Below are 16,025 nucleotides of genomic sequence, written 5' to 3' on the forward strand. Positions count from 1 at the left end.
AACATGGGTTGTATGTGTGAAGCAGTACTGGATGTCTGGGGCTCATGAAGAAATAGGACAGATTGTTTGGAAATTGGAAGAGGTAGGGTGATACACCTTGTACAAAGTCCTTTCTATTTGCCAGACTTGCCCATGTGGAAGCCAGATAGGATGTGGCAAATGACCATGGACTACCCAGAACTGAACAAAGTGACTCCTCCATTGCATGCAGTGGGTAACCAATATGCAGACTTGATGGACCAGCTCACCCTGACACTGGGTCGATACCATTATGTAGTGGACTTGGCCAACACTTTCTCAATTTGCTTTCAATTGGGAGGGCAGGAAATGGACCTTTCAAGTGTTGCCACAAAGCTATTTGGATAGCCCTACTTTGTGTTCTGGCCTGGTGGCCCAGGACATGGCCACCTGGACCGAGCCACACTGTGTCTTTGTTCCATTATATTGATGATGTTATGTTAACCTCTGATTGCCTTACAGATTTGAAAGTGGCAGCACACAGTCTGAAAGAAGCTTTGCTGGCCTGGGGGTGGACAGCCAACAAAGACAAGGTCCAGGGACCTGGCCTGTCTGTCAAATTCTTGGGTGTTATCTGGTCAAGTAAGACAAAAGTAATCCCTGATGCAATAATTGATAAGATCCAGGCATACTCCACACTGACAAATGTACACCATTTACAAGTATTCGTGGGCTTGATAGGTTTCTGGTAGACTTTCATACCACACTTAGCTACCTTGTTGCACCCATTATACCAGATGACCTGGAAGGGTGGAACATGAGACTGGACTGATGCAGTGGAAGCTGCTTTGTAGGACTCAAAAAGGGCAGTCATGCAAGTACAAGCCTTCCAAATCATTGACCCTACTTGGCCTCTTATCCTAACTGTGGACATGGATGAGGGTGGGTTTGTCTGGGGCTTATGGCAAAAGCAAGGGAAGCAGATGCACGCTATTAACTTTTGGTCATATTTGTGGAAAGGAGTTGAAAGCTGGTATTCCCTGTTTGAGAAGCAGTTAGGAGTGGTATATGCTGTGCTGCCCACCTGTGAAGGAATCATGGGGCAGCAGACTACGGAAGTGCAGACTACGTACCCAATAGAGTGCTGGATATGCACATGGAAGTCTCATCCCAGGATTGAAGTGCCCCGGGCCCCCACCCTGACACAATGGAGAACATATCTACAGCCTCGTTGTCAGCCAGCCAGTTGGCTGCAAAACTGGCAGCAGATCTGAGACCCGTGATGTATATGGCCCAAGAAAATGTACAGGTTGATGGACTACAGGTCATGACTCCTAGCCCTTATGTAGAAGGGAAAGGGGGACCCCAAGCTGAGGCCTGGTATACTGATGACTCTAGTGGAGGCACAATCCCACAATGGACGGCAGCCGCTGTCCAGCCCAACATGGAAACACTCTGATTTGAAATCAGAACAGGCAAGTTGAGCCAACAGGCAGAATTGTGGGTAGTACGGCTACTTGTCATGTATGAGGACAAACTTCTGCATATTTTCACAGAGAGTTGGGCTGTGTTTTGAGCGTTGATGCTCTGGTTACTGATGTGGGCTGCCCAAAACTGGCAGATAGGACATTGAGCCCTATGCGGCACTGAGTTATGGCAAGGCTTGTGGGAGTGTTGCCAGACTATAACATATGTAGTGTACCACGTGTCAGGAATAGACCTCTCCTCTCACCAGGGAATGGTTTAGCAGACACCTTGATAAGGGTAGCAGCCCTTCGAGGGCTACCCTCAGTGGTGGCACAGTGGCTCCATATGAAACTGGGACATGTAGGGCACTGCACCATGAAAGTTGTAGCACACCAATGGCATTTGGATTTGACTCCTACAGAGGCAAGAGTGGCAATGAATCTATGCCCTTAATGCACTTAGCTGGCCCCTTGGAGGAGGAGGATGCCCACACAATTGGGTGCAATACCAAGAGGATCCCATCTCCTACAGTAATGGCAGGTAGATTATATTGGTCTCCTGCCTCTCTCACCGGGACATAAGTATGCTCTGATTGCTGTGCATATTGCCATGGGTATAGGCTTTGCCTAACCCATCCCCTCTGCTGACCAGGCCCATACCATTAAGGCATTACAATGGTTTACTACAGTCTATAGGATGCTGCTAGGTACAGCATCTGACCAGGGAACCCATTTTACAGGGGCTCAGGTGCAACAGTGGGCCAAAGACAATGACATCACCTGGCACCTTCATGTGCCCTACGGGCTACAAGCTGCTAGTATGATTGAGAAGTATAACAGACTTTTGAAAACTAAGCTGGCCTATTTGGCTCCAAAGTTTATTGGGTGGGTATGGGCCTTACTACAGGCTGTTCAATTGTTCAATGACCAGCCCAAGCATGTGACTGACAGCCCACTGCCTTGCCTTCTGAAAGCACAGCTGATTTGTTCATGCATATAACTGGCAGAGCAAGGTCATAAGGCGGTAAAGGGACTTTGATCTTCCCTGAGCTGGAGCCTATGTGGCCCTGGACCTGGTATCAATGGACTTGGGAGTGGCACAAAAAACCCCTGCTGGGAAATTGGGTGTTACTTTTGGAGCTCAGGGGGAGGGACTGTGCTATACCATAGAGTTGCAGCCCTGGATTTCAACATGGTCCATGAAGGCCTTGGTATGCTCTCCATCTGATGCAGGGGCCACCATCCTAAAGGGAAGTGATGTTGTGGCTGCTTGGCCTATTCCCCTGGGGATAATAGATCTGGCTCCAACTCCCTTGCCTTCAGTGGCAGTGAGCACTCAAGTCTGTTATCCTAAACCAAGAGGTAGGATGAACCTGGCCACCATCCTATCACAGGATAAGCATGTGGCCTGCATCCTCCCCAAATGGCAAGACCTTTCTATGATGGTTTCTCTTTCTTCTCTGTCCTTTTGACCAGGATGAGTCAAGCCAACAGTGTTGTCTCCTGGGCACACATTTGATTGTGTGCACCAGCACTCACACTGTTTGGTGTGCATGGAGCTCCCAATGGATGCAGCTGTGGGCCTTCTATGGAGAACTGTACTAGCATCCCTGCTCAGTTAGACAGACTAGTGACAACAGAACCAGACTGGACTCATCTGGGATCAGCGATGCTAGGCTGTCAAGGCACTGATCCAGAAGAGAACAACCACTCCACAAGGACTGGGACCTATAATGTATAATGACTGGGGGTGCAAATAATATTGTTAGTTGTTATCCCACTGTGTATTGAACAGGTCAGTGCATCACTGGTGATCACACAGTGGGATGGATACCACTGAACTTGTGCAACAACACATTACCAGTGAATGACATAAATACCTGGTGGGATGGCCATAAACTCATAGGTACAGTATCCACTGATTGGCCCATTGTGGATGGCCTATGGTCTGTGGCACTACAGGTTGGCCATACCTTCCCACACACTGAATGAGGCACTGCACCTGGGGGATTCTTCATATTAAGGGCACTATGAAGCCCACTCTGACAGATACACCGCACGATTGGGATGCTGTGTATCACAGATTGCACTGAGCTAAATGGATGGCCTGGTGGTTCTATCCTATGGCAGTGCTGATACAAGGAGCAGAGACTACAGACCTAGCCCTTCAAGTTGAAGCTCTGGCTCAACACGTGGTGCAGGCCCTGAACATCACATATCAGTCTTTGAGGTTGTTCGTGGATAAAACATCCCAGATAACAAAGGTGGTGTTACAGAACCACAAGGCTCTGCACTTGCTGAATGCAGCACAGGGAAGCTCTTGTGCCCTCCTGCATGTAGAATGTTGCAGTTTTATTCCTGACTATAAGAGACAAGTACAAGAGGCCTTCCAAGAAATGGATATAGAGGTGTCCACCATCCAGGCCTTGCAACAAAACCTCCTGACCCAATGTAGGAATCCCTGGGATCCACCTGGTGCTGAGTGGCTTTCAGCAGTGCTTCCATAACCATGGGGTTGTTGGTTATGTGTTGTTCCCTGTATTATTTTTATGAACTCTGGAAATAAGAGGCAGCCCTGTGCACTGCTTGCAAGAAATGGTGACCTCCCTATCTTTGAAGGGGTAGGATGTGGGAGCTATTGCAAGATATGTCAGTCAAAGTTCAGGTACTTGAGGATTCCCAAAGTAAATAACCCTGTTGTTAGTGCAAGTGCAGAATGGGCTTACTTATGTAACCATAAATCAACCACACATGTGCAGCATGGCCTGCAAGGTAATGCATCTGTGGTTTTTCAGTATCCCTTTGTTGTGGCTTGTGTCTAGATGTCCCCCCAAAGCTTCATGCAGTCTTTTACAAAGGTAGTTAAATCTGGAATGTGTGATGCTAAGATTAAGGGTATGTGTGTGATTACTAAACCACTACATGTGAGCAATTGGTTTAATACTGCCCTAATTCTGGTAGTCTGAATAAGATAAAAGGAGCAGAAAGACACTGTTAATGTCCCTTGTTGCTTTTTCTACCTTGTGTATGCCATGTTGTTTTCCCTCTGCAATGCCTGTTTGCCATCCCTGCATTGGAGCCAACCGACTATGGACTGAAACCTATATGAACTGTAAACCAAATAAACCCCTTCCACTCTAACTTTGGGTGTTGGGTATTTTGTCTCAGTAATGAGAGAAAAGTAACGAACACAAAAATTTAGTACAACAAGTGGGGTTTTTGCTGTGACATTACATGTCCATGTGGCTTTGGAACTGGCATGTGGAAAGGGGAAGATTTAGGAAAGTTTTGGAGATGCTGGCTGTAGAAGTAGAGCTGGAATGCCTTAGGCTCTTCTATATGGAAGATTCTGGTCAAAGCTGAGAAGACCAGAAAGCTGGTAAAGACCAGACTCAGGAGGTTTCTGCTGGGAATAAGGACTGCATTGGTTGTTGGACTCCAGATGATTTGTGTTATGGCTTGGCAGAAAGTTTGTCTGCATTTTGATTTTGTCCAGAGACTTTGCCTGAGACTGAGATTAGGGGCAGTGGACTCATTAATCTTGCAGAAGAAACTTCAAGGCAGTTGAATATTGAGGTGGTGGCATGGCTGCTGTTGGAGACTTTTAGCCAGATCTATGTTGACAATCAAGAGCAAAGAGGCCAGCAGAAAGATTTAAATTTTTTGAGTTTGGCCAGAAAGAAAGCTCTAGTAAAGCTGTGGACTGCAAAGATAGAGCAGAGGAGATTTGATTACTGAGAAGTAACAGGAGACTAGAAAAGATGGTCTGAGAGCATTACAAGAAGCAGCAGGATTCCACCATTTTCAATCTCAAAATTACAAAGGTGAAAGATTTTGCTTTGTGATGAAAGCCTCAGAGCACCATGTTCCAGAATGGTGGCAACCTAGAAAATTTGTTCCTCAGAATTGGATTCAGAGTGTTCAGCCATCCAGGCACTCAACACCTATAGCCAAGAGAGAGGAAGACTGTCTACTACTGCTCCAGTTGGCAGCAGACCTTGGCATCATCTATGTGGTGCTGATTTTAGTTCCTTGCAGAATGGAAGAGTTGTGGGGTCAGGCAGGCTTCAACTCAGATTCCAGAAGAAGGCCTGAGAGGCCAGGCAGTGTGCCCCTAAGAGGGCTGTGTGTGAAGCTATGAGTGTGAAGCTAAAGGTGCAGTGTAGACCCCAGAAGTTTGGAGAAGCCATGACTGTGGATCATCTGTGGAAAACTGTAAGGCAGGAGCAGAGCCTGCCCAAGAGCAAAGCCATGGTAGCTACAACCACCAGCACTGTGGTAGGTGTGGCGCCACCCAAGCCCTTTGGGGTTCACAATGTGCCACAGATTGCTGAGGATGCTGGAAGTGAGACTGCGGGGGAGATCCCAGCCATAGCCCTCCTGGACCCCAGGGGCTTGGGCACACAGGCCCAAGCCAAAGGGCTGCCCAGAAAAGACCCACACAGCTGCACAAGTATCAGCCAGAGGCCTGCCCTGATACCATCAATAAGTGCCTGCAGATCCCAGTGAGCAGCAGTGTGGACCAGAGAGTTGCAGATGCAGGCAGATCCCTGCCAGGGTCCCATCCCACCCCAGAACCCAGGGGCTTGGGCACACAGGCTCAAGCCAAAAGGCTGCCCAGAAAAGAGTTGCACAGGGGCACAAGCATCAGCCAGAGGCCCACCTCATACCATTGCTAAGTGCCTGAAGATCCCACTGAGCAGAGGTATGGATCAGAGCAGAGGTGTGGACCACAGCAGCCTGGCTTCAGGCAGGTCCAGCCAGGGCATGCCTAGATACCATCCCAACTGTGCACAGACCCCAGCCAGAAGCCCACCCAGACAACAGGTCAACTCAGGGATCCAGAAGGCAACTATTCTGAACCCAGGAATTGGTACACTAGTGAGCAGCAGAGAAAAGGCCACTTAGTGGCTCGCTGAGAATTGAAGACCACTGGGTGAGCAAAAAGTGGCCTCAACAAAGACACAGCAGGCTGCATCTGTTGAAATGAGAAGACAAGTCTCAAAACCAGACTTCCAGATCACCTAAGGGAACCCCAAAGGGAAATGAGATGGAAAAATCTGACACTCAACCACCTGGACTCCCTGAACTGGTAACAAAAGAGGATTTGGAAAAAATGAAATCAGAAATAATTCCTCAGATAACAACAGAGATTGTTTCCATATTACAAGATATGATTAATACATGTAGAGTAGACACAGATAAAAAGAAATAGAGGAGCTGAGGAACATGATGGAATCCCAACATAGGAAACAAATGAAATCCATAAAAACAGAAGCAAACAGATTTCCAGGAGATTAAAAACTCCATTGAAAATTTATGCAGCAGAATGAGCCATTGTGAGGATAGAATTTCAGATATAGAAGATAAGATTGCAATTAGTGACCAGGAAAAGAAAAATTTCTTAAAAATAGTAAGGGATCATGAGAAATCAATACAGAAGCTGCTAGATGATGCAAAGGATAACATAGGACTGATTGGAATCAATGAAGAAACCGGAGAGAGTTCAGATGACATAAAAAGCTGTTTGCAGAAGTAATGGCAGAAAACTTCCCAAATAGGGAAAAAGAACTTGACATACAGATAAGTGAGGCAAAAAGGACTCCAACTAGCCATGATCAAAACTGAGGGGTTTAATGTTTGCCATGCTGGATTTTGAACTTGCCTTCTTCCCATTCCTTGCTGTCTCCCTGTTTGTAAACTTTGGAATGGAAATGTCTATCTTGTGCCATTGTATGTAGGAAGTGTTTAACTTTCTTTTCACTTGTACAGGGGCTTGTAGCTAAGAGTTGCCTTAAATCTCAGAGAAGACATGGGACTTGGACTTCTCAGCAATGATGAAACTGTTAGGACTTTGGCAACTCTTGGAGATGGACTAAATACTTTTTGCATACAGAGATGTTCATGAGTCTTGGGGGGGCCAGGGGTAGAATGTTGTGACTTACGTGTAGAGGTCCCCCCAAAGCCTCATGCAGTCTTTTTTGAAAGTAGCTAAATCTGGAATGTGTGATGCTAGGATTAAGGGCATGTGTGTGTGTGATTACTAAACCACTACATGTGAGTGATTGTTTTAGCACTGCCCTAATCCCAGTGGTCTGAATAAGATAAAAAGAGCAGAAAAACACTGTCCCTTGTTGCTTTTGCTACTTTGTGTACACCATGTTGTTTTTCCTCTGAGATGCCTGGTTGCCAATCCCTGCCTTGGAGCCAACTGACTATGGACTAAAACCTCTATGAACCATAAGCCAAATAAGCCCCTTCCCCTCTAACTTTGGGATTTGAGTATTTTGTGTCAGCAATGAAAATAAGCTAACACCACCTTATTATGTGATAATGGAGTACTATAACTGCTGGAAAAATAAGCTTTTGCTGTTGCTTGTGCCAATATCTGCCTTCTTATCTTTGATACTCTCACATGAGAGTGCCCTCATTCAGCCACTCGAATATAACAGTAAGATAGATAGATGATAAGATAGATGGTAGATAGATAGATAGATAGATAGATAGATAGATAGATGGTAGACAGACAGATGCATGTATGTATGTGATGGAGAGAGAGAAAAAGAGAGAGGAGTGTTTTTCAAAATGAGTTTTTCAAAAACTATAATTAGCTTCCTCAGAGTACTGACAAATTATTGAATCCATAAAACAAGAGTAAGATCCTTTGGAATGAAGAATAAAGAACAAGAACACACAATATTTTCAGATAATATCACATGTTCTTGTAGCTCATTGTCTTCTTACTCATGTAGAACAAATTTATAGTTTACACATTTTTCTGAAATAGTACACTTTGCGTTTTACTATGGAAAGACTGAAAATTTAGCTCAGAAAACTAATTTTAGCCCTGTTTCTTCTACTTATTACCTCTGTCACATTAAGCAAATGAAGTAACATCTTTTGTTCTTATTTCCTCATTTGTAAATAATAGTTATACTTTATTATCTAGCTTTAATGACCCTTCTACAATCAATATATGTATGAATAAATTGCTCAGAAACCAGTTTGTTTCTTTAATTTTCACTTGATTTATCTCACTAGGAATTATGGCAAGTTTGTTACCAGAATCCATTACTCTCATTGTAATTGTATTTAAACATGGGTAGATATTTGAGGGAAGTTGTGTTTTTTTGAATTGGTAGACTTGAAAAAATTACAGAGAGTGTTGTGAATTTTCTACAACTTGCAGTTCTACTCAACTACCCATAGCACTCATAGCATCACCTGTTTACTTATTTACTTACTTATTTTGTAGTGCTGGGAATCAAGCCCACACTTCATGTATACTAAGCAGGCATTCTAACACTGAGCTACATGCCACTCCCATCACCTCCCCTTAAAATTAATTTGTTTTATATATTTAACATATACAACACAATATTTTTAACCATATACATAATTAAATGATCACTAAGATAAGTAAACTAATATATCTATCATCTTTCACAGTTACTTTTCTTGTATGTTTGTGATAAGAGCACCTAAAACCTATTTTATTTTTATGTTAAATAATTGTTATTACCATCTTGGTCTTTTAAGATTTTCTTCTGCATATCTAGTTGATTTTTTAGTCAAGGGTTACCTGATAAACGTTTAACAGAAGTGATATTAGATCAGAAAACAATGGGTACAAGTTTTTTTGACTGAATTAACATTTGACCGGAGCTACTTTTATAATGTACATTTGGGTTCCTGAGGTCGGCCATAGTTCAATTTTTCATTATATGTGCTTCATTACCTATTACATAAAAGGATCATAAATGCTTATTTTAAAAATATAACTTTTTCTATAGAAAGTAGGATGTGACAAATCCCTGTGCTGTGTGATATCAACTAATAGCCACTTTACAATGAATCCAAGGTCTATGTACATTAAAATATCTGTTTTTTAATGCTATACTGGAAAAACTGAAGAATAAATAGGAATATACTGTGTCTTTATAGATAATTAGGGAAGCATCACAACTCAGGCAGTTGTTTATTTTATCTATTCTTAGAAATCTGAGTACTAACTAGTACAGTGCCATAAAAATTAATGCAATTAATCAAATTGAGGGTAATGACAAAGGATTAGTTCATATGGATAAAAAGTCATTCGAAGTAAAATGAATGTAGGAAACCTCATCATGTTCTCAGTTACATGGGAAGGGCACAAACCACAGAAGACTAAGAAAGCATTTTCTTATTTTTAATAACACTGAGGCAGAGACTCGAAATCTAGTAGAAGGTCACTTAGGCTGTAAGTAGTAATTAGAATAATCTCCACTCTATGTCAAAAGTTACTTTGCTACTTAATGCAACATCTGTCTTGAGTTGTGTATAGCAGTTTGCTTAATGACTGTGAATGACTACAAGAAAAATGTATTTAGTATGTTCTAAGGTTTCTGTGGAGGCTGCAGTAAAGCAAAAAATTTGAAGTAAACAATTATAAAATGCAAAAATTTCAAAAAAGTTTGTTTTTCCGAATTCCTTGTTTAATAAGAACTTATTTATTTTGAGGGGAAAAAAAAGGTCCCAAGCATCAGGCTCTTCACAAAAACAATTCACAACATCAACTTTAGATAACAAATAATTTTTCTAGAGGATGCATTTGACATACCAACTATCCTTCACAAAAATACACTGTTACATTTGTATTCAATAGCCCCACAAAGTACTCAATATGGGGTAACACACATACCTCTAACACAAAGCTTCTGTCAGGAGCTACAACTGAATGAGATTGTCTTTGCAGTTAGGGAAACGACTATTGAAGTCATGTATGAATGGAAAGAACTGTACTTCCTGCATAACAAAATATTATTGTGGAGACAATTGACAGAAATTCTATGACCTTTTTATTTGTTAAAGTATAAAGAGGCATCAAATTAAAAAGGAAAAATTAGAGGGTAAGATTTAACAAAATTACTAGGAGCATCAAAGGAAGTGAAAGTGGTACTAGGTGGAGGACATGTGAAGGACAAAGATAATGAAAGCAGTGAGTATGTGTTGAAGATATTAGGGGAGAGGATCTGGTGAAATTTTGATCTTAGACAAGTGCGTAGGTAAAGCAATAATGGGACAAGACTTCTAAACTCCATTATGTGCTTAAGCATCATCCTTGCCATTGGTGCTGTCTCTGTTAACCTCTCCTTCCTCAGCTTCTTTTTCATCTTCCTTTATCAACTCCTGTTGGTCTACCCCTAAATCTTCATTGTTATTATCCATTAAGTCTCCTTCCTCAGCAGAGTCATCTGCACCACCCTCAGACTCCATCTTTACATTATTCTCATCTTTCTTCAGGGAGGTGCTTGCCTGCTCCTCCTTCTTTGACTGATTCATCTGTGCTTGTTTGCCCTGCTCTTTCTCAATTTTCTCCAGGCTTTCGCATAAAGAATCCTCTTTTGTTTTATCTGGGTTGGTTCCTTCTTAATGGCTTGAAGGTCATTTATTTTCAATTTTCAAGACTTAAAAGATTATTTCCAGTGTCTATTCTTAGAATTGAACCCATTTTGCTCCTTCATGAGGTGTTTCCTGATAAGCACAGACATTTAGAGGGAACTACAGCCAGAGAAATAGGAAGAGGAGGAGGGACATGTGCTGGACAACTGTACATCCTGTCATAATAATCACGCCGAAAGTCATAGTGCAAATTTTTAAAAAATCTGAATAGAGGCGAAAGAGAAGAGTGATCCGTCAATGATACATGGGTGGATTGATTTCTGGGCTCTCTTTATTGTTCCATTGTTCTATATGTTTGTACATGTCAGTGCCATACTGTTTCATTTAGGATGGCTACTGTCAAAAAGACATGAAGCAACAAATATTGGCAAGGGTGTAGAGAAAAGGAAAACATTGTACACTGTTATAACCTGTACATCTCCACTGCAGATTGTTTGACACCTGTTTTTCCTCTGTTCACTTTTGGCTCTGCAGCCAGATTAATATCTAAAACTTGGCTAGTAATCATTCTGCCATCTTCTCCAGCTACAGCAGCCTGGATGTTTCTCTTATGAACATATTGGATGAAAGGAAAGCCCTTATGAACAGAACAACCCACAATTTCACCATACTTCAAGAACATTGCCTCCATATAAGGATTCTTTACCACAACTGTGTTGAGATTCCCAGTGAACACGCAGGAATTCATGGAGTGAGGATCTGTCTTGTTAGTAACATTGCTAGTGATACTGTTTGATGATAAGGTTGCTGACAAAGATGAAACACATAGCTGAAGATCAAAAATATCCCACTGAAGCAAAGTTACACTAACATATATTTAAATGATCTGTAACCAGGAGAGGGGCGAGAGAAGAGATTTGATTCTAAATCTCCTACTCCCAGGTTCTATGTGGAGAAGCAGACTGTTGCCTGAGGTCAGCAACATGCTAAAATATACTTTCCTAGGAAGATTTTAATTTACAATACAATATTACATTAATAACTTTACTGTAGCTGGAGACCATACTTGACACCCAAAATCTAAGAAAGGAAAGGTTTTATTCAGCTCACAGTTTCAGGAGATTCAGTTCATGGTCATCAGGCCCTAAGGTAGAAAGCTCATGGCACAAAGGCATGATGAAGCAAAGCTGCTCAGTTCAAGGTGGCAGGGAAGCAAATCAAGGGAATAGTGCTAATTTCATTTCCTTAGTTATGTGCCCAGTAGAGGAATTGCTGGGTCATACGGTAGTTCTATTTTTTGATAAGCCACCATACTGTTTTCTCTAATGGTTTTAAAATAATTTATACTCCCACTAAAAGTATACAATGTTTTCCTTTTCTCCACACCCTTGCCAATATTTTTTGGCTCATGTTTTTGACTGTAGAAATCCTAACCAAAACAGTGTGATACTGACAAATACAAGCATATAGGACAATGGAACAGTAAAGAGAACCCGGAAATCAATCTACACATGTATGGTTGAGTGATCTCAATAGTAGTTTTAGATGTTATCCAGAATTATAATCCTATTCATCAAGAAGATATTAAAAATAATCTACACAGTGTGCTCAAGCCACTGCTGCTTAGTCTGGACCTTATAACAGTGCACTCCAATGCCTGCCCAATGTGCACTATGAGTTCCTTTTGCTTCTAAGTCCAAGATGGCTAGTCTCAAGGATCAGCTGATTGTGAATCTCCTTAAGGAATGACAGGTCCCCCAGAATAAGATTACAGTTGTCAGGGTTGGTGCTGTTGGCATGGTCTGTGCCATCAGTATCTTAATGAAGGACTTGGCAGATGAACTTGCTTGTGTTGATGTCATAGAAGACAAATTGAAGGGAGAGATGATAGATCTCCAACATGGCAGCCTTTTACTTGGAACACTAAAAATTGTCTCTGGCAAAGACTGTAATGTAACTGCAAACTCTAAACTGGTTATTATCACAGCTGAGGCACATCAGCAAGAAGGCAAAAGCTGTCTTAATTTGGTCCAGCATAATGTGAACATCTTTAAGTTCATCATTCCTAATGTTGTAAAGTGCAGCCTAAACTGCAAGTTGCTTGTTTTTTCCAATCCAGTGGATATCTTGACCTATGTGGCTTGAAAGATAAGTGGGTTTCCCAAAAACTGTGCTATTGGAAGTGGTTGCAATATGGACTCAGCCTGAGGTTCCATTACCTGATGGGGGCAAGCCTGGGAGTTCATCCATGCCATGGATGGATCCTCAGGGAGAATGGAGAGCCTAGTGTGCCTGTGTGGAGTGGAGTGAATGTTGCTGGTGTCTCCCTGAAGAATCTGCACCCTGAGTTAGGAATTGATAGGAATAAGGAGCATTGGAAAGAGGTTTACAAACAGGTGGTTGACAGTGTTTATGAAGTGATCAAACTAAAAGGCTACACATCTCGGGCCATTGGACTGTCTGTGGCAGATTTGGCAGAAAGCATAATGAAGAATCTTATGAGAGTGCATCCAATTTCTACCATGATTAAGGGTCTCTGTGGAATAAAAGATGATGTTTTCTGTAGTGTTCCTTGTGTCTTGGGACAGAATGGGATGTCAGATGTTGTGAAGGTGACCCTGACTCCTGAGGAAGAGGCCTGTTTGAAGGAGAGTGCAGATACCCTATGGAAGATCCAGAAAGAGCTGAAGTTTTAAAGTCTTCCAGTGTTGCACCACTTCATTGTCTGGGCTATGGGAGGATTTAGTTGAAGGTTGAGCATGTTGACCTTTTTATCTGCTCTGTAGTTGAAGCAGTAGTATTAAGATGGTCTGGGAAAAACATCAGTTTCCTAAAGTTAGAAATAGAAATGGTTCACAAAACTCCACAGTTCTATCCTGATGCTGGATGGTACTTAACTTGGGTAGTCCTAACCTGGTTGGTATAAAGTAGCCCTACCATTTCTGAGACACCACGGCCAATATCACATGGGCTCCAGTTGCTCTTCCAACCAGATGTATGTTACTCTGTTATATAACTTCACCAACCAAGCCTAGTCTGACTTCTTTCCCAGTTGGTTACAGCCTTGGATCCAGTGTATAATCCACTATTGCATATCATATGCATAACTGTTTTAAAGGATTTTATTTATATATATATATATATCAGTAGTGTACATTGCCATATAATGTAAGAAGGAAAGATCTACCTGTGAACAATGTAACCAACTAAGTGTCATACCAACTACAACACCAAATAAACCTTGAACAGTGAAAAAAATCTACATAATGGAAAAAGGACAATCTCTTTGATAAATGATGTTGGGAAAACTGGATAACCAATGCAAAAAAATCAAATTGCACTTATCTTACACAATGCACAAAAATCAACTCAAAATGGATTAAAGACCGAAAGAAAGACTTGAAACCATAAAACTCCCAGAAAAATATATAGGAAGCAATCTCCTTGATATGGTATTGGCAATGTTTGTTGTTGGTATTTTGTATATCACACTAAAAGCTTAGGCAATAAAAGCAAAAATTTAAAACTGAGATATCATACTAAAATACTTCTGCACTGTAAAGGAAGCAATCAATACAATGAAAAGGCAGCCTACAGATTAGGAGAAAATATTTGTAAATCACATATGTAATAAGAGGTTAATTTATGAGATATAAAGGAACTCACATTGCTAAAGAACAAAACCTTAAAAATAAAAATAAAAATGAATAAATGACAAATGATAGTTAACCAATTGTTGTCAACTTGAGTAAGAAATACTCAACTAAATTGGATCATCCTAGTTCTGAGTGTGGCTGAGGGGATTTACTGAAGACAGAAGGCCAACCTGGGCAGGCTTGTTACCTGAATAGAATAAAAAGGAATCAAAAAAGGGAGGCTCGCTTCTGTTTCTTCAGAGGCGCTCCAGTCTTCACTTTCAGCTTGGATGTCATCTCCTGGCTTCCAGTTCAGACACTTCAACCTTCCAGCACAGACCCTCCGGCTTCCTGATATGGACTCACAGGGGATACTACAGTGACCTTTGGGCTTTTGACATTTAGACTGAATTCTTTGGATCTCCAGTGCACAGATAGCCTTTTTGTACTCTTCCATAACTGATTGGAACTGATTATATATTTGTGTATCTTGCATTAAATCAGTTTCTCTAGTAAGCACTGACTAATGAAGGCATGTCTCCAAAAGAGACAGAAAAATGGTCAGCAAGCATAAGAAAAATGCTCAACACCAGTAAACATGAGAACAATGCAAATCCAGACTACAATGAGATATCATCACACATAGCATCATCTCCTTTATTTTTGGTGCTGAAGACTGAACACTGAGCACTCTAAGCATGCTCTCTTCCACTGAATTATACCCCTAAACCCAGTGTCACCTCTTTGTTCTTTCTAGAATAGGATAATTTAAGTCATGTTTACATAGTAAGCATGATTATCACAGGTTGGAAGCAAGGTCAGATTTTTGTTTCAGAATGCAATCACAGAAATTGCTAGTTTAGAAAATAGTTATAAATGTTATACAGAATTGCAATCCTATTCATTAAGAATATAGTAAAGTAACATTTCTTTGTTCTCCCTTTTTATTTTGATTTTAGAACAGATTTATTTATCATAACAATAATATTTACTAAATATATATATGAACCGGGCACTTCTCCAAGTTCTCTCCATGCAATATTTCATTACTTTCATATCAGTCCTACAAGGTATACAATTCTTTTCTAATCCCTACTTCACATAAAAATAGCAGAGATTTAGAAAGTCAAATGACTACCTTAAAGTTATACAGCTAGTAAAATGTAGGTTTATGATTCCGCATCACTCTTTTTCTGAAGCCCATTCTCTAAATCACTATGTTTTATTTTCTTTAAAAGAAAAAAATGAAAAGAAAAGAAAGCTTAGGTACATTAAGAGGCATGGCCTAGCTAATCATTCTTCTCCAGTTTTTAATTCATGTTCTGATATTCACAACCATGACCTTTTCTAAACAATACAAATTATGATGTTGGGAAGAAAGAGATAGTAATGGGGAAATTTTTCTTATGGTAAGATAATGTATAAACTACAGTCAAGTCATCAGAATGAAATGAACTTCTTGTAACAAATTATTTGGATTTCAATTTATTATAATTTAAGAAACAAATACATGTATGATATATTTTATAGAATCTAAATCTTTTACCAGCAAAATGTGCAATAAACAAAGAATCTAAGTGGCCTT

At 41.0% G+C, this 16,025-nt stretch overlaps 2 pseudogenes; one reads left to right on the top strand and one right to left on the bottom strand.

The window, feature by feature from the left end:
- Positions 1-10,511: 10,511 nt before the first annotated feature.
- On the bottom strand, positions 10,512-11,869 carry LOC101701642 (heterogeneous nuclear ribonucleoprotein C-like; annotated as a pseudogene).
- Positions 11,870-12,506: 637 nt separating this feature from the next.
- On the top strand, positions 12,507-13,501 carry LOC101722221 (L-lactate dehydrogenase A chain-like; annotated as a pseudogene).
- Positions 13,502-16,025: the final 2,524 nt, after the last annotated feature.

The sequence above is a fragment of the Heterocephalus glaber genome, unplaced genomic scaffold, assembly GCF_053883595.1.
Source record: "Heterocephalus glaber isolate CG9 unplaced genomic scaffold, H.glaber_assembly_v1.0 deba00001613, whole genome shotgun sequence".
NCBI classification, from domain to species: domain Eukaryota; kingdom Metazoa; phylum Chordata; class Mammalia; order Rodentia; family Bathyergidae; genus Heterocephalus; species Heterocephalus glaber.